The 19,074-nt window shown below is 47.7% G+C and overlaps 1 long non-coding RNA gene across 1 annotated transcript in view; it reads right to left on the bottom strand.

The window, feature by feature from the left end:
• Nucleotides 1–3,819: 3,819 nt before the first annotated feature.
• LOC137366008 (uncharacterized) overlaps nt 3,820–19,074 on the bottom strand; it is a 28,209-nt gene continuing 12,954 nt past the window's right edge. Inside the window, exon 2 of the long non-coding RNA XR_010973322.1 lies at nt 3,820–4,668. This is a non-coding gene — a long non-coding RNA (uncharacterized lncRNA). The remainder of the gene's footprint in view (nt 4,669–19,074) is intronic.

The raw sequence follows: 19,074 nt of genomic DNA, 5'->3' as shown, positions 1-19,074 counted from the left end.
TTCTGCATTGGAAGTATGGTCCTGCCACCTGATGCCAAGGATTCTTCGGAGGCAGCGAGGATGAAATGAGTTGAGACGTCTCTCTCGGCTGACATACATTGTCCAGGCCTTGCTGCTGTAGAGCAAGGTACTGAGAACACAAGCTTGAAACACTAGGACTTTTGTGTTCTATGTCAGTGTGCCATTTTCCCACACTCTCTTGGCCAGTCTGGACATAGCAGTGGAAGCCTTTCCCATGCGCTTGTTAATTTCTGCATCGAGAGACAGGTTACTCGTGAACTCTTGAACCACTTCCAGAGCGTGGTCACCGATATTGATGGATGGAGCATTTCTGACATCCTGTCCCATGATGTTCGTTTTCTTGAGGCTGATGGTTAGGCCAAATTCGTTGCAGGCAGCCGCAATCCTGTCAATGAGTCTCTGCAGACACTTTTCTGTGTGGGAAGTTAATGCAGCATCGTCAGCAAAGAGAAGTTCCCTGATGAGGACGTTCTGTACTTTGGTCTTCGCTCTAAGCTGGCAAGATTGAACAACCTGCCATCTGATCTTGTGTGGAGGAAAATTCCTTCTTCTGAAGACTTGAATGCATGTGAGAGCAGCAGTGAGAAGAAGATCCCAAACAGTGTAGGTGCGAGAACACAGCCCTGTTTCACGCCACTCAGGATAGGAAAGGGGTCTGATGAGGCACCGCTATGCTGAATTGTGCCTTTCATATTGTCATGGAATGAAGTGATGATACTTCGTAGCTTTGGTGGACATCCAATCTTTGCTAGTAGTCTGAAGAGACCACGTCTGCTGACGAGGTCAAAAGCTTTGGGGAGATTTATGAAAGCAACGTAGAGGGGCATCTGTTGTTCGCGGCATTTCTCCTGTAGCTGGCGAAGGGAGAACAGCATGTCAATGATGGATCTCTCCGCTCGAAAGCCGCACTGTGCCTCAGGGTGGACACGCTCAGCCAGCTTCTGGAGTCTGTTTAAAATGACTGGAGCGAAGACTTTCCCCGCTGTGCTGAGCAGGGAGATACCATGGTCGTTGCAGTCACCACGGTCACCCTTGTTCTTATAGAGGGTGATGATATTGGCATTGCGCATGTCCTGTGGTACTGCTCCCTCATCCCAGCACAGGCAAAGCAGTTCATGGAGTGCTGAGAATAGAGCAAGCTTGGCATTCCTGATTATTTCAGAGGTAATGCCATCCTTTCCAGAGGCTTTTCCACTGGCAAGAGAATCAATGGCATCACTGAGTTCTGATTTTGTTGGCTGTTCATCCAGCTAATCCATGACTGGCAGAGACTGGGCTACATTGAGGGCGGTATCAGTAACAACATTTTCCCTGGAGTACAGTTATAGGTAGTGCTCCACCCAGCGGTCCATTTGCTTGCGTTGGCCAGTGATCGTTTCCCCTGATTTAGGCTTCTGGTGGGGGGTGGGGGGGGGTGCTTTTCTTGATGGTTGGCCCAAAAGTTCTCTTACATCATACATTCCTCTGATGTTTCTGGTGTCGGAGGCGAGCTGAATATGACTGCATAGGTGTTCTTTGGGCAGCGCTTCTGGCTGCTTTAAGTGCTACGGATGTTAACTCGCTGGGGCTTTCTTGTAGTTCAACAGTGCACTGCGCTTAGCGGCTATGACAGGTGCCAGCTGTTCAAAGTGAGATTGACACCATTCTGCTTCTCACGTTTGCCAAATGTTTATTTGTTGACCGCAATTGTTGACAACGCGATCGGTAGGTGGCGCTGTTTTGGCACATGCGCAAATACAGCATTTGCCACGAATACGTCACAGCTTGCAACTGTAGCAGCTGCCAGGACTAAAGATGGCGCTGCTCAAAGAATCACAGAGATGAAACCTAACAAACACGTGGCAGAATACAATGGCCGGAGTGAGAGAGTGGAGCGGGCCAGGGAGAGCAGTGCGGGGGGCGGGGAGAGCAGCGCGGGGGGCGGGGAGAGCGGCGCGGGGAGAGCAGCGCGGGGAGACCAGCGGTAACAGTGCCGGGGGGGGGAGAGAAAGAGGGGGAGAGAAAGAGGGGGAGAGAAAGAGGGGGAGAGAAAGAGGGGAGAGAAAGAGGGGGAGAGAAAGAGGGGGAGAGAAAGAGGGGGAGAGGGAGGGGGGAGAGAAAGAGGGGGAGAGAAAGAGGGGGAGAGAAAGAGGGGGAGAGGGAGGGGGGAGAGAAAGAGGGGGAGAGAAAGAGGGGGAGAGGGAGGGGGGAGAGAAAGAGGGGGAGAGGGAGGGGGGAGAGAAGAGGGGGAGAGGGAGGGGGGAGAGAAAGAGGGGGAGAGGGAGGGGGGAGAGAAAGAGGGGGAGAGGGAGGGGGGAGAGAAAGAGGGGGAGAGGGAGGGGGGAGAGAAAGAGGGGGAGAGGGAGGGGGGAGAGAAAGAGGGGAGAGGGAGGGGGGAGAGAAAGAGGGGGAGAGGGAGGGGGGAGAGAAAGAGGGGGAGAGGGAGGGGGGAGAGAAAGAGGGGGAGAGGGAGGGGGGGGAGAGGGAGGGGGGGAGAGGGGGAGAGGGGGGGGGGAGAGGGGGGGAGAGGGAGGGGGGGAGAAGGAGGAGAGGGAGGGGGGGAGAAAGAGGGAGAGGGAGGGGGGGAGAAAGAGGGAGAGGGAGGGGGGGAGAAAGAGGGAGAGGGAGGGGGGGAGAAAGAGGAGAGGGAGGGGGGGAGAGGGAGGGGGGGAGAGGGAGGGGGGGAGAGGGAGGGGGGGAGAGGGAGGGGGGGAGAAGAGGGAGAGGGAGGGGGGGAGAAAGAGGGAGAGGGAGGGGGGGAGAAAGAGGGAGAGGGGGGGGGGAGAAAGAGGGAGAGGGAGGGGGGAGAAGAGGGAGAGGGTGGGGGGGTGGGTGAGAGGGAGGGGGGGGGTGAAGAGGGAGAGGGAGGGGGGGAGAAGAGGGAGGGGGGAGGGGGGGAGAAGAGGGAGGGGGAGAAAGAGGGAGAGGGAGGGGGGAGAAAGAGGGAGGTGGGGGGGGGGGGAAAGGGGAGAGGGAGGGGGGAGAAAGAGGGAGAGGGAGGGGGGAGAAGTGGGAGAGGGAGGGGTGAGAAGAGGGAGGGGAGGGGGGGTGAGAGGGAGGGGGAGAAGAGGGAGGGGGAGAAGAGGGAGGGGGAGAGGGGGAGAAGAGGGAGAGGGAGGGGGGGTGAAGAGGGAGAGGGAGGGGGGGAGAAAGAGGGAGGGGGGAGAAGAGGGAGAGGGAGGGGGAGAAAGAGGGAGGGGGAGGGGGGAGAAAGGGGGAGGGGGGGAGAAGAGGGAGAGGGAGGGGGGAGAAGAGGGAGGGGGAAGGAGGGAGGGGGAGAGCTGGGGAATGGGGGGGGGAGGGGGAGAGGGAGGAAGGGAGAGAGTGGGGGGGGGGGGGGGTTGAGCAGCGGAACGGAAGAGGAGTGCTTTTCTGTGCATGCGCCATAAACACAACAGCAAAAGACTCACTGGCCAGTCCCTAGACCTGGTGACACAAGGTCTTCGCTCGCTCGCTCCCCGCGGCTCTCTACGGCCTCTCGCTTCCGGCCCCCTCCATTCAGCCGTTCCCTCCAGCTGCGGATGCCCAATCCAGTTGCTTTCTCTACTTCTCCACAGTACTTCAGGCATTGCAAACTGTCTGGTCCCTGCATTTTGCATGCTCCCTCTCCCCACCCCTCCCCTCTTCACCCACCCCTCCCCCTCTTCACCCACCCCTCCCCCTCTTCACCCACCCCTCCCCCTCTTCACCCACCCCTCCCCCTCTTCACCCACCCCCCATTTACCCCCTACCTCCACCCCTCCACCATAGTTGAATATCTGAAGTGCAGTTGCAAAGTCGGGGAAATAGCATGCAAAACAAAACCTCAACAATTCTGGGTTTCATTATTGAAAAGTTTTATTAAGTTCATTAAGTATCCGAGGAACTGCTGTGCTTGGATACATGAGTGTTGTGTCCAGCATTCCCGTTAGACAGACAGGCCGAGTCTCTGCTATGCACAGCTAAAGAGATTGTTCCTGGAGAGCCTTGTGGTGAATGAACGCTTGGCTCTCTATTCCACTACTGTATTGTCCATGTGAAGAAGGCAAAGTCACAAGAGTCTGAGCTCAGTCTATTCTTGGTGAATGTTCCCCAAGCGCATCCCAATGTGCATTCCCAATTCATCCATAAATGCAATGTTCCTTTCCACATCGTGATGAGCTCCGCAGCATGATCAGTTGCCTTCGTTGCTTGAATGCTGACCGTAAGTCTCGAGGATTGTTTTCTCGACGGCATGTTTTACATGAAAAGAAGAAAAGCAAATCAGAGTCAGAGCTTGCCTCCCTCCATCCACTGAAATTACTGTTGCGCACACCTTTTTAAGTTCTGCAGTGAAGGCACCAATTGATAACGTCGCCAATGAAGCACTTATTACCCACCTCAGATGTAGGAATCATCACATCCTTGCGTCATCTCCTGCACTGCCTCCTTTGCTGGAATGCCATCCTTAAGTGTCAAGGATTGTTTTCTCAAGGACACATTTTACATGAAAGGAAATAATGAAAGAACATCAGTGTCAGAGATTCCCTCTCCAATGAAATTACTGTTGCGCATGCTTTATGCTCTGCAGTATAGGCCAATGAATCACATAGTACCCACCTCAGCTGTAGGAGTCAGGATGATGTAACTGCCCCTATCTCGTGATGGTTCAATGCTGCTCTCAGGGAAAACATGAATGATGTGAGGGTGCTGGAAAAAGAAGCACATTTCTTTTGGACTATGAACATAAAGCAGGCCATTTAGCCCAGCTGTTCCCTGCTAGTGGTTATGCTACTCATGCGTCTTCCCATCCATTCCCATTTAATCCTGCCTACTACTATCAGCATCATCTTCCATTTCTTTCACTCTTATCTACCTTTGCCTTAAAGCAACACTGAGGATGGAGAATGGTGTGGCTGCACTCCCACCTCACCAATTGTGTACGCAGCAAGAGCATTCACATTTGTGCTACCACTGGACACGGCATGCTTGTTTCTTTTAGTGCTCAGTCTCTTCTTGCTGAATGTTCCCAAAGTGCTTGACCACTTTGGACGCCTTGACAGGCAGCAGCTGGCAATTGCGGAGTCTCACAAGGCTCTGCATGGTTGTTTCAAGGGCGGATGGGGAAACATGTGGCTGTGTGTCCACGTGCACTGCTTGGATGGGTGCAGGAACAGGTGACTGTGTGTCCATGTGCACTGCTTGGATGGGTGCAGGAACAGGTGACTGTGTAACTGAACAGCAAGGAGAGGGTACCGCAGGTGGGGGAAGTGGAGCTTTGAACAGGCAGGCGTATGTATGGTCCATCAGATCATTAGGCCAGGGGTTGAAACGCTCAGGATCCATGGATTGTGGCACGCGACTGATGTCCAGCGCATGGCCACCTCCATCCGAAGGTGCTTCCGGGCAATTGTTGGGCAAATTAATTGGCTCCATCTCATCAGCCAGTCCTTGTGTTTATGGCGCATGCACAGAAAAAGGCACTCCCCTTCCGCTCCGCTGCTCCCCCCCTCCCCCCCGACCTCCCTTCCGACCTCCTTCCCTTCCCTCTTCCGACCTCCTTCCCTTCCCCCTCCGACCTCCTTCCCGACCTCCCTCCCTTCCCCCCTCCCGACCTCCCTCCCGACCTCCCTCCCTTCCCCCCTCCCTTCCCTCCTTTCCCCCCTCCCTTCCCTCCTTTCCCCCCTCCCTCCCGACCTCCCTTACAACCTCCTTCCCTCCCTTCCCCCCTCCCTTCCTCCTTTCCCCTTTCCCCCCTCCCTTCCCTCCTTTCCCCCCCTCCCTCCCTTGAAATGTTTTCAGACCAAGTTAACAACAGGGGCTGAAGCACATGCAATGCCCCAGACAATGTAAATATTTTCAGAGCAACTTACCTTGGAACAATGTCTAATAAAAATGAAGCAAATGTCCAAAATGACTAAATAATTGAGATAAAATGCCCAACGAAACCTCTCCTCCTTCCATTTTCAAAAACTCGCGCCGAAGCTTTCGGATGATTGACGCACATGCGCACACGGGCTCCGGCCATCTGCGCATGTGCTGCGGTCCGGATTGCCAGGACCAGTTTGCGCATGCGCAGAGCAGAGGCCAACCTGGTGTGTTCCCTGAGGAAGATGACGTTACGCGATGACGTCATCTGCGCAAGTATGGGGTTGAAGGTGATTTAGAGCTTTGGATCAGAAATTGGCTAGCTGAAAGAAGACAGAGGGTGGTGGTTGATGGCAAATGTTCATCCTGGAGTTTAGTTACTAGTGGTGTACCGCAAGGTTCTGTTTTGGGGCCACTGCTGTTTGTCATTTTTATAAACGACCTGGATGAGGGTGTAGAAGGGTGGGTTAGTAAATTTGCGGATGACACGAAGGTCGGTGGAGTTGTGGATAGTGTCGAAGGGTGTTGTAGGGTACAGAGGGACATAGATAGGCTGCAGAGCTGGGCTGAGAGATGGCAAATGGAGTTTAATGCGGAGAAGTGTGAGGTGATTCACTTTGGAAGGAGTAACAGCAATGCAGAGTACTGGGCTAATGGGAAGATTCTTGGTAGTGTAGATGAGCAGAGAGATCTTGGTATCCAGGTACATAAATCCCTGAAAGTTGCTACCCAGGTTAATAGGGCTATTAAGAAGGCATATGGTGTGTTAGCCTTTATTAGTAGGGGGATCGAGTTTCAGAGCCACGGGGTCAAGATGCAGCTGTACAAAACTCTGGTGAGGCCGCACCTGGAGTATTGCGTGCAGTTCTGGTCACCGCATTATAGGAAGGATGTCGAAGCTTTGGAAAGGGTGCAGAGGAGATTTACTAGGATGTTGCCTGGTATGGAAGGAAGGTCTTACGAGGAAAGGCTGAGGGACTTGGGGTTGTTTTCGTTAGAGAGAAGGAGGAGGAGAGGTGACTTAATAGAGACATACAAGATAATCAGAGGGTTAGATAGGGTGGATAGTGAGAGTCTTTTTCCTCGGATGAGGATGGCAAACACGAGGGGACATAGCTTTAAGTTGAGGGGTGAAAGATATAGGACAGATGTCAGAGGTAGTTTCTTTACGCAGAGAGTAGTAGGGGCGTGGAACGCCCTGCCTGCAACAGTAGTAGACTCGCCAACTTTAAGGGCATTTAAGTGGTCATTGGATAGACATATGGATGTAAATGGAATAGTGTAGGTCAGATGATCGGCGCAACATCGAGGGCCGAAGGGCCTGTACTGCGCTGTAATATTCTAATTCTAAAAAAAAAAAAAAAATCCGGACCGCAGCGCATGCGCAGAGGGCCTGAGACCGTGTGCGCATATGCGCACCGCGGCGCATCCTGATGACGTAGCGTTGTCATCAATCACTTTGTTATTTGTTTAGAGATACAGCACTGAAACAGGCCCTTTGGCCCACCGAGTCTGTGCCGACCATCAACCACCCATTTATACTAATCCTACACTAATCCCATATTCCTACCACATCCCCACCTGTCCCTATATTTCCCTAGCACCTACCTATACTAGGGGCAATTTATAATGGCCAATTTACCTACCAACCTGCAAGTCTTTTGGCTTGTGGGAGGAAACCGGAGCACCCGGAGGAAACCCACGCAGACACAGGGAGAACTTGCAAACTCCACACAGGCAGTACCCAGAATTGAACCCGGGTCGCTGGAGCTGTGAGGCTGCAGTGCTAACCACTGTGCCGCCCCTGTGGGGTGGCATTACTGAGTCATAGTTGGCGTCTCTGATGTGGGCCCACTGTGTCTCTGCATTCCCTGCAGGAGTGTTTTGAAGGGCTTTTTCAAGTAAATTTAGAAACTTATGTAACAGCTGTGGATAAGAAATTCTGTTCGTGTTGATGCACGGATGGCCCTTCTGCTTGGAGTGATGCAGCTTCTTCGATTTGAGTCTAACTTTGCTGCACACCAGGGAGTGGTTGGTGTCACAGTCCGCACTGTGGAAGCTGCGTGTGATTTGGACACTGTTTATAGAGGCTCGCCTTGTAACGATGAGGTCCAGCTGGTGCCAACTACGTAATCTTGGGTGTCTCCATGAAACCTGGTGACAGGGTGTAGTAGGAAAGAACGAGTTGGTGATGCAGATGTTGTGATAGGTACACAACTCCAGCAGTCTCTGTCCATTCTCATTCATCCTTCCAATGCCATAGCGCCCAAGGCAGGAGGGCCATGAGTCATGGTCGGCCCCAACCCTGGCGTTAATGTCCCCCAGCAGGAACAAATGTTTGGAATTAGGAATGCTACTCATGATATTATGGAGTTCCTCGTAGAACTGGTCTTTAACTTCAGGTGGGGAGTAGAGTGTTGGAGCACTTGGGTCCTAGTTATGCCTGTCTTTTTGTGGGATCTGTTGAACATTCCTTGTTCCAGTCCTACTCAGGCCCCCTCCCCCAACTCTTTTTCCGGTACATTGATGACTGTATCGATGCAGTTTCCTGCACCTGCTCTGAACTGGAAAACTTTTTCAACTTTGCTTCTAATTTCCACCCTTCTCTCACCTTTACATGGTCCATCTCAGACACTTCCCTTCCCTTCCTCGACTTCTCTGTCTCAATCTCTGGGGATAAACTGTCTACTAATATTCATTTTTAGCCCGCCGACTCCCACAGCTACCTCGACTACACTTCTTCACACCCTGCCTCCTGTAAGGACTCCATTCCATTCTCCCAGTTTCTCCGTCTCCTATGCATCTGCTCTGATGATGCAACCTTCCACAACAGCGCTTCTGATATGTCTTCCTTTTTCCTCAACCAAGGATTCCCCCCCACTGTGGTTGACAGGCCCCTCAACTGTATCCGGCCCATTTCCTGCACCTCTACCCTCACCCCTTCCCCTCCCTCCCAGGACGACGACAGGGTTCCCCTTGTCCTCACTTTCCACCCCACCAGCCTCCACATCCAAAGGATCATTCTCCATCATTTCTGCCACGTCCAGCAAGATGCCACTACCAACGCATCTTTCGCTCCCTTCCCGTCAGCATTCCGAAGGGATCGTTCCCTCCGCGACACCCTAGTCCACTGCTCCATTACCGCCATCGCCTCGTCCCCTTCCCATGGCACCCTCCCATGCCATCGCAGGAGATGTAATACCTGCCCATTTACCTCCTCTCTCCTCACTATCCCAGACCCCAAACACTCCTTTCAGCTGAAGCAGTGATTTATTTGTACTTCTTTCAAAGTAGTATACTGTATTCGCTGCTCACAATGTGATCTCCTCTACATTAGGGAGACCAAACATGTGACTGCAGAACAGCTCCACTCAGTCCGAAAGTAGGACCCCGAGCTTCCAGTTGCTGGCCATTTCAACACACCCTCGTGCTCACGTGCCCACATATCTGTCCTGGGATTGCTGCAGTGTTCCAGCGAACATCAACGCAAGCTCGAGGAACAGCATCTCATTTACCGATTAGGCACGGTACAGTCTGCCAGATTGAACACCAAATTCAATAATTTCAGAGCATAATGGGCCCCCCTTTTTATTTTTCGTTCTTTTTTGTTTGTTTATTTTATTTTCGTTTGTTTCTACTGTGCCTACCCACTTTTTTTCATGTTGTGCTTTGGGCCAGGGCTCTTCATTTTTCAGTCAATTAACACCCTCTCCACACTAACTCTTCGTCTTTCAGCACACCATGAATATACCATTTGTCTTTGCTCCATGACCTCCTGGTCAGCTATTCTCTGTGACCTCGTCCTAGCAACACCTCTTTTGTTATCTCTTGCCCCATCCCTGCTTTATTTGCTTAAAATATTTGCTAGTTCTGATGAAGGGTCACTGACCTGAAATGTTAACTCTGCTTCTCTCTCCACAGATGCTGCCAGACCTGCTGAGTATTTCCAGCATTTCTTGTTTTTATTTCAGATTTCCAGCATCTGCAGTATTTTGCTTTCATTCAGTTTATGGATTTATACATAACAAACAAAAAGTGAGTAATGGTAAAAATCAATAATTTAAAATATTTGAATAAATATAAACGATCCTGGCATGTTAAATGCTACATGCATGATGTAGACCTGTCTAGATTTATGTACCATCAAGTGTTATGTACAAACTTTAAATCCATTCATGGGATGTGGGTGTCACTGGCAAGATCAGCATTTACTGCCAATCCGTAATTGCCCTTGAAGGCAAAGGTTAGCTGGCGGCTTGAACCACTGCAGTCCACGTGGTGTAGGTGGTGTCAGGGAGGGAGTTCCAGGATTTTGGATCAGAAACAGTGAAGAAATGGTCATATAATTCCAAGTCAGCATGATGTGTGATTTGGAGGGGAACTTTTAGATGCTGGTCCCATGTGCCGGCTATCCTTGTTCAGGGTGAGGTTGTGGGTTTGGAAGTTGCTGTTGAAGGAGCCTTGACAAACTGCTGAGGTGCATCTTAGCACTGTCAACAACCCCTTCCAGCTATATCAACTGGCACTTACTCAGCAGTAACCTGCTCAGTGACACTCAGTTTGGGTTCCGCCAGGGCCACTCAGCTCCTGACCTCATTACAGCCTTAGTCCCAAACATGGACAAAAGAGCTGAACTTCAGAGGTGGTGAGGCAAGAGTGACTGCCCTTGCCAACAAGGCAGCATTTGACCAAGTGTGGCATCAAGGAGCCCCAGCAAAAATGAAATTAATGGGAATCAGCGGAAATTTTCTGACTGGAGTCATAGCTACAACAAAGGATTGTGGTTACTTACGAACATACGAATTAGGAGCAGAAGTAGGCCACTCGGCCCCTTGAACCTGCTCCGTCATTCAATAAGTTTATGGCTGAACTGAATACTCCACATTTCCACCTACCCCCGATAACCTTTCACCGCCTTGCTTATCAAGAATCTATCTACCTCTGCCTTAAAAATATTCAAAGACTCGGCTTCCACCGCCTTTTGAGGAAGAGAATTCCAAAGACTCACGACCCTCTGAGGGAAAAAATTTCTCCTCATCTCTGTCTTAAATGAGCGACCCCTTATTTTTAAACAGTGACCCCTAGTTCTAGATTCTCCCACAAGGGGAAACATCCTTTCCACATCCACCCTGTCAAGATCCCTCAGGATCTTCTGTGTTTCAATCAAGTTGCCTCTTACTCTTCTAAATTCCAGTGGATACAAGTCTAGCCTGTCCATTCATTCCTCGTAAGACAGCTCGCCCATTCCAGGTATTAGTCTAGTAAACCTAGTAGTCTGGTACACAGTACTCCAGATGTGGTCTCACCAATGCCCTGCATAGCTGAAGCATAATCTCCTTACTTTTGTAATCAATTCCCCTTGTGATAAACATTCTATTAGCTTTCCTAATTACATGCTGTACCTGCATACAAACCTTTTGCGATTTGTGCACTAGGACACTCATCCCTCTGCATCTCAAAGCTCTGCAATCTCTCACCATTTAGATAATATGCTTTTTTATTTTTCCTGCCAAAGTGGACAATTACACATTTTCCCACATTATACTCCATTTGCCAGGTCTTTGCCCACTCACTTAACCTATCCATATCCCTTTGTAGCCCCCTTATGTCCTCTTCACAAGTTTCATTCCTACCTATCTTTTTGTCATCAGAAAATTTAGCAACCATACCTTCGGTCCCTTCATCTAAGTCAGTTATAAAAATTGTAAAACGTTGATGCCCCAACACAGATCCCTGTGCCACACCACTCGTTACATCTTGCCAAGCAGAAAATGACCCATTTATGCCTACTCTCTGTTTCCTGTTTGCTAGCCAATCTTCTTTCCATGCTAATATGTTACTCCTTACACTATGAGCTTTTATTTTCTGCAATAAGGTGCCTTCTGGAAATCTAAGTACAATACTTCAACCGGTTCTCCTTTATCCACAGCACATCTAACTCCCTCAAAGAACTCCAATAAATTGGTTAAACACTATTTCCCTTTCACAAAACCATGTTGACTCTGCCTGATTACCTTGAATTTTTCTAAATACCCTGCTATAATGTCTCTACTAAGGCAGATGTTAAAGTGACTGGCCTGTAGTTTGCTGCTTTCTGTCTCCCCTTTTTGAATAAAGGAGTAACATTTGCTATTTTCCAATCTAACGGAACCTTCCCTGAATCTAGGGAATTTTGGAAAATTAAAACTAACATATCAACTATCTTACGAGCCACTTCTTTTAAGACCCTAAGATGAAGTCCATCAGGACCCGGGGACTTGTCAGCCCACAGCTCCAACAACCTCTCTGGTGATTGTAATTTTCTTGTTCCTCCCTCCCTTCCATTTCCTGACTTACAGCTAATACTGGGATATTACTTGTATCCTCAATAGTGAAGACCGATACAAAATATCTGTTCAATTCATCTACCACCATCTCCTTATTATGCATTATTAATTCCCCAAACTCACTTTCTATAGGACCAACACTCACTTTGTTAACTTTTCTTTTTTTAAATATCTATAGAAGCTCTTACTGTCTGTCTAGCTAGCTTTCTCTTGTACTCTAATTTTACCTTTCTATCATTCTTTTAGTCCTTCTTTGCTGTTTTTTCCATTCTGTCCCCAATCTTCTGGCCTGCCTCCCATCTTTGTGCAATGATAGGCTTTTTCTTTAAGTTTGATACTATCTTTAACTGTTTTAGCTAACCATGGATGGCGGGTCCCACTCTTGGCAATTTTTCTTTCTCGTTGAAATGTATCTATTCTGTGTATTCTGAAATATCCCCTTAAATGTCTGCCACTGCATCTCTATTGACCTATCCCTTAACCTGATTCGCCAGTTCACTTTACCTAGCTCTGCTTTCATGCCCTTATAATTGCCCTTATTTAAGAGTACAATACTAGTCTTGGACCCACACTTTTCTCCCCCAATGTAAAATTCAATCATATTATGATCGCTGCCACCTAGGGACACCTTAACTATGAGGTCATTAATTAATCTTATCTCGTTGCACAATACCAGGTCTAGTATAGCCTGCTTTCTGGTTGGCTCCAGAACGTATTGTTCGAAGAAATTATCCTGAAAAGATTCTATGTACTCCTCATCTAGGCTACCTTTGCCCATCTGATTTTTCCAGTCTATATGTCTGTTAAAATCTCCTATAATTATCGCTGTATCTTTCTGACAAGCTGCCATTATTTCTTCCTTTATACCCCATCCCACAGTGTGGTTAATGTTAGGTGGCCTGTGCGCTAAAGGCCTGCTTAGGTTGGGAAAAAGAACCCAACCCGAACCCGACCGATCCACGGCGGACTCGGCCCAAGTCCTTCCAATTTCGCCCCGAGCCCGACCCCATTGGACCCGACCATCCCTTTACTTACTTTCCGACTGGGAAGCTGCACGAAGCGGCAGCGCGTGCGCGATGACATTATAGTGACGTCACTCGCTCACTGCACAGATTCAGTTTCGTCCTGGACTCCCAGCTCAGCTGAGTTTTTTATTTTTAATACTTAACGGCAGAGCACTTAGCGCGTGTGTCCGACCCGAACCCGACACATCGTCGGGTCCCGTCGGGTTCAGGTCGGGTAGCCGGCCTTTACTGTACACCACTCCCACAAGTGACGTCTTACCTTTATGATTCCTCATCTCTACCCAAACAGCTTCGACATCCTGGTCTCCTGAACTTAGTCACCCCCCCTTCTATTGCGCTAATACCATCATTAATTAACAGAGCTACCCCTCCACCTTTTCCTAGCTTCTTGTCCTTCCTAAATGCCACGTACCCTTCAATATTCAGGTGCAAATCTGTGTTGTCTGCAGCCATGTCTCTGTAATGGCTATCAGATCGTACTTATTTCTATGGAATACTCTCCACTTTCTTGGATGAGTCCAGCTCCAACAACACTCAAGATGCTCAAAACCATCCATGACAAAGCAGCCCACTTGATTGGCACCCCATCCACCACCTTCAACATTCACTCCTTCCACCCATCACGCACAGAGGCAGCAGTGTGTACCATCCACAAGATGCACTGAAGCAACTCACCAAGGCTCCTTCGACAGCACCTTCCAAACCCGTGACCTCTAACGCCTTGAAGGACAAGGGCAGCAGATAAATAAGAACACCACCACCTGCAAGTTCCCCTCCAAGTCACACAACATCCTGACTTAAAACTATAGCGCCCTTCCCTTACAAAATCCTGGAACTTGCTCCCTAACAGCGGTTCAAGAAAGCAGCTCATCAACACCTTCTCAAGGGCAATTAGGGATGGGCAATAAATGATGGCCGAGCCAGCGCCGCCCACATCCCACCGATGTATTTTTAAAAAGCTGCGACACATTGCAGCCATGATGCTCCAATGAAGGAGGGAGCAAATGTTGAAGGTGGTGGATGGGGTGCTCATCGAGCACGATGCTTTTCCCTAGATGGTGTTGACCTTCTTGAGTGTTGTTGGAACTGGATTCATCCAGGCAAGTGGAGAGTATTCCATCACACTCCTGACCTTTACCTTGAAGATGGTGGACAGGCTCTGGGGAGTCAGGTGAAATACCACAAAATTCTCAGCCTCTTGACGTGCTCTTGTCACTACGGTACACTTGTAGCTGGTCCAAGTTAAGCTTCTGATTAAATGATCACCCCAGGATATTGTTGATGGGGGATTCAATGATGAGAATGCCATTTAATGTCCAGGAGAAGTAGTTAGATTCTCTCTTGTGGGCAATGGTCATTGCCTTACAGTTGTATGGAATAAATGTTACTAGCCACTTATCAACCCAAGCTTGAATGTTGTCCAGATATTGTGTGTACAGGCATAATGACTGCTTCATTACGAAGAGTTGCAAATGGAACTGAACACTGCAATCATCAAGGAACATCCCCACTTCTGATCTTATGATGGAGGAAAGTCACTGAAGTGGCTGAAGATGGTTGGGCACAAGGACACGGCCTGAAGAAGTCCTGCAATGACAAGTCCTGGGCTGAGATGATTGGCTTCCAGCAACCGCAACCATTGTCCTTTGTTCTAGATATAACTCCAGTCTGTGGAGATTTCCTCTGATTCGCATTAATTTCATTTTTGCAAGGGCTCCTTGATGCCACACTCGGTCAAATGCAGGCTTGATGTCAAAAGGCAGTCACTCTTGCCTCACATCCTCTGGAGTTCAGCTCTTTGATCCATGTTTAGACTGAGGCTTTAATGAGATCTGGAGCCAAGTGGTCATGGTGGAACCCAAACTGAGCATCGGTGAGCAGGTTATTGCTGAGCAAGTGCTACTTGATAGCACTGTCTGACACCTTCCATCACTTTGCTGATTGACAGTAGACTGATGGGCTGATGATTGGCTGGATTGGATTTGTCCTGCTTTTTATGGACAGGAAATAGCTGGGCGATTTCCCACATTGTCAGATAGATGCCAGTGTTGTAGTTGTACTGGAACAGCTTGGCTAGGGCTGCAGTTAGTTCTGGAGCACAAGTATTCAGCACTACAGCCAGGATGGTATTGAGGCCCGTAGCTTTTGCTATATGAAGTTTACACGGGTTGTGCTCCTTGAGTTGAAAGTTGCAAAGCTTGAAAGCCAATTGGACATGGTCCAGAATGTTCAGGAGGAAGAACATTTTCTGGAGCATAATTTGTAGAGAGTGATCACCCCATGTTGCTAGGAGTAGAGCAGCTCTTAAGGAAGACTATGTGACCATCGTCCGACAGGGCAGGAAGCAACAGGTGAGGATTGCATGAGGATCCTCGATGGAGCTCGATTTGGCTGAAAGGTATACCTGTTTAGGCACCAGTGATGTGGATAAAAATGGTGATATTGACTTGTTAGACACTGAGGAGCAAGGGAAACAGTTCAGGCAAGTAGTTATTGTTGGAGAGTCTATAGTTGGGATAGATGTGAGCCAAAGTCCCAAATGGTATGTTGCTTTATAGGTTTCATTAAGAATGTCACTCAGTGAACACAAAAAGTTCAAGAATGTAATGGTGAGCAGCCAGAAGTTATACATGTATAAGTTATACATGTGAGAACCAATGACATAGACAGGAATAGGTTCAAGGTTCTATGAAAAAACTTCAAGAAGTTTAAAAACTGGAGGTGAGGGAGCAGATCCTCCAGGGCAGTAATCTCTGGATCACTCCCAGCCAAATGCCACACTTGGCTGGAAACAGTAAGCATCAGTCAGTGACTGGGAGAATCTTGAAGAAAAGAACGTGCATTGATATAGTGTTTTTCATGACCACCAGACATCTCAAAGCGCTTTACCACTAATGAAGTACTTTCTGAAGTGTAGTCACTGTAGGAAACCCAGTGGTCAATTTACACACAGCAAGCCCCTGCAAACAGCAATGTGATAATGACCAGATAATCTGCTTTTGTGATGCTGACTGAGACAAATATTGGCCAGGACACTGGGGAACTCCCCTGTTCTTCGAAATAGCACCATGTTACATCCTGAGAAGGCAGACTGGGCCTCAGTTTAAAATCACATCTGAAAGACAGCACCTCCGACATTGCAGCACTCCCTCAATGCTGCACTGCCGTGTCATCCTTGGATTTTTATGCTCAAGTTCTGGAATGGGACTGGAACCCACAACCTTCTGACTCAGAGACGAGAGTGCTACCAACTGAGTTTGTAATTTCTTGAAAACTAAGACCACTTGAGACGAGGAGAGGCGATACAAAAAGGATGGCCATCACCTAAGATGGGGAGGCACCCATGTTGTGGAGAAGTAAATAGGCAGCGAGGAACGATTTAAACTGATTATGGGGTGGAAGGGAAAAATCCAGACAGTTAAGTTTTTCCAAAAAAAAACTGAGGTGGGGGGAAATCAATATGGCACAGAGGCAGGATGGGACTGTTGCCCTAAAGAGTTCTGTCCACAAATGCATCTGGCATTATAATTAAATAAATGAGAAGCACAGTTTGCTGAAAGGATATGTGATCTAGTAGCCATTATATACATCTGACTACAAGCTGGGCAAGATTGGTCGCTGAATATTCCAGCCTTTTAGGATCGGGCAATGGAGAACATCAGCAATATTGATAGACCCAAGTACTGCAGTAGAAAGAAGGGATTTTAGCAAGGACAATGAAGCAGTGGGAACACTGGGTAGAGTTAAGGAACAGTAAAAGATGCAAGACTGGGTGTTGTCTACAGACCTCCAGATTGTATGGAGGTGTGGTTGTGTGAAGAAATGTATTAGTCCAGAGACCAGGGAAGCATGTAGAAAAAATACTTTGGCTATAATGGGAGATTTTAATTTTCACTAGGAGAAGCAGAACAGCACAATTAATAACGGCAATAAATTTCTAAAATGTATTTGAGATGGTTTTCCAGAACAATGTTTTAGAATCCACATGGGCACAGGCCAAACTAAATCTAGTGATGAGAAACAAACGAGACTTAGTTAACAATCCAACAGTAAAGGGAACATCTTGCTAATAGTGACCACACAATGATTGAGTTTCAGCGGGTAAGTACAGTCTCAAACCAAGGCAAGAGTGAGAAATGAGTTGACCACAGTAAATTGGGTTGAAGTATTCATGTCTAAACCTACAGGCAAACTGTCAGAAGTATTAAAAGTACTTAATATGATGCAAAACTAGTAAAATGTTCCTAAAAAGCAAAAGCTTCATGTGTAGTTAACCAATGATGGTCAACAAATGAGGTAAGGGATAGTATCAAGCTGAAAGAAAAGGCTTATACAAATGCAAGGATAAGTGAAAATACAGCAGACTGGGAGAGCTATAAAAAGTAACAAAAGAATACAAAGAAAGTAATAAGTTGCAAAAAGGGAATATGGAAAAAAACTTTTAAATCATATTGAAGCTAACAGCAACATTTTTTATAATCATGAAAAGAGTTTTAAATGGAACTGGGCCCATTAAAGGCAGAGGCATGCGAGCCTAATGGACAATAAGGAAGTGGATGATTTGTTAAATGAGCACTTTATCTGATTTCACAGTGGAAGAAGAGAACAAAATACCAGCAGTGTAAGAGGGTCTTCAGGACCAGATGGCTTCCATCCCAGACTACTATTAGAAATAGGTGAGCAAATTGCTGGTGCATTTGTTATAATTATCCAAAGTTCTCCTTATTCAGGAACTGTGCTTTGGATTGGAAAATTATAAATGTTCCATTTTTTTTGACAAGGGAGGGAGAGAAATGCTCAAAATAGAGGATTTGTGATAGAGTAGAAAGGGAGAAACTGTTTCCACTGGCGGAAGGATCAACAACCAGAGGACACAGATTTAAGATAAACTTTAAATTAAGAACGGGGCTGGCAGTGGGGGAGATGGGGGGGTGGGGAGCATGAGAATTTGTTCTAAGCAGTGAGTTGTCACAATAATTGCTCTGGCGGAGAGGGTGATGAAAACTGATTCAAAAGTAACTTTCAGAAGAGCATTAGATATAAAGTTGAAAAGGAAAAGTGTGCAGGGCCATGTTGAAAGAGCAGGGGAGTGGAATTAATTGGATAGCTCTTTCAAAGAGCCAACAAATACATGATGCATCTAATGGTTCATCATTATAAGCTAGTGCATGATTATGAGTTGGTGTACAAATATAAAAACAATCAAAAGGAAAATGGAATGATGCCCTTTTTCTAAGGGAGGCAGAAATACAAAAGGGGAGTGATAATGCTTCAGTTGCAGAGTCTTGTCTGGAGTAATGCATTCAAATTTGGGCACCAAACCTCAGCAAAGATATATTGGCATTGAAGAGGGTACAGCACTGATTCACTAGAATACTGCCAGGGCTTTGATGAGAACAAGTTACATCAACTCCATTTCATTTCCCTGGAGTGTAGAAAGTTGAAGGGTAATCAAAATAAGATATTTGAAATGATAAAGGGTTTCAATAGGGCAGATACAATGGAATGATTTCCTCTGGTGGGAGAATAATCTTAACCTAATAGCTATGTATTTCAGAGTGAAATCAACATGGATTTTTTTTAGCACAAAGAGTAGTGGAAATCTGGAATTATCTCCTCAAAAATGACATCAATTGAAATTTTCAAGTCTGCAGGTAAATGGAGTTCAGGGATAGATTCGCCATGATCCAATAGAACAGTGGAGGATACAACAATACTGATGTTGTTCACTAATCATGGCAATCAGTCTATATCAGTTAGTCAACAACAGACCCAGATATGAAGCGAGGAAACTCAATGGTGGAAGCCTTGGGAACCATTGGTCCAAAGTCGCCTGTTGCTGCCAGGTCTCAAATTACTCAAATACTGTATTCCAAAATAGTTTGGGAAAAAATCTG

The sequence above is a fragment of the Heterodontus francisci genome, chromosome 3 (genome assembly GCF_036365525.1).
Source record: "Heterodontus francisci isolate sHetFra1 chromosome 3, sHetFra1.hap1, whole genome shotgun sequence".
NCBI lineage: Eukaryota > Metazoa > Chordata > Chondrichthyes > Heterodontiformes > Heterodontidae > Heterodontus > Heterodontus francisci.
This window is presented reverse-complemented; position numbering and strand designations above follow the sequence as displayed.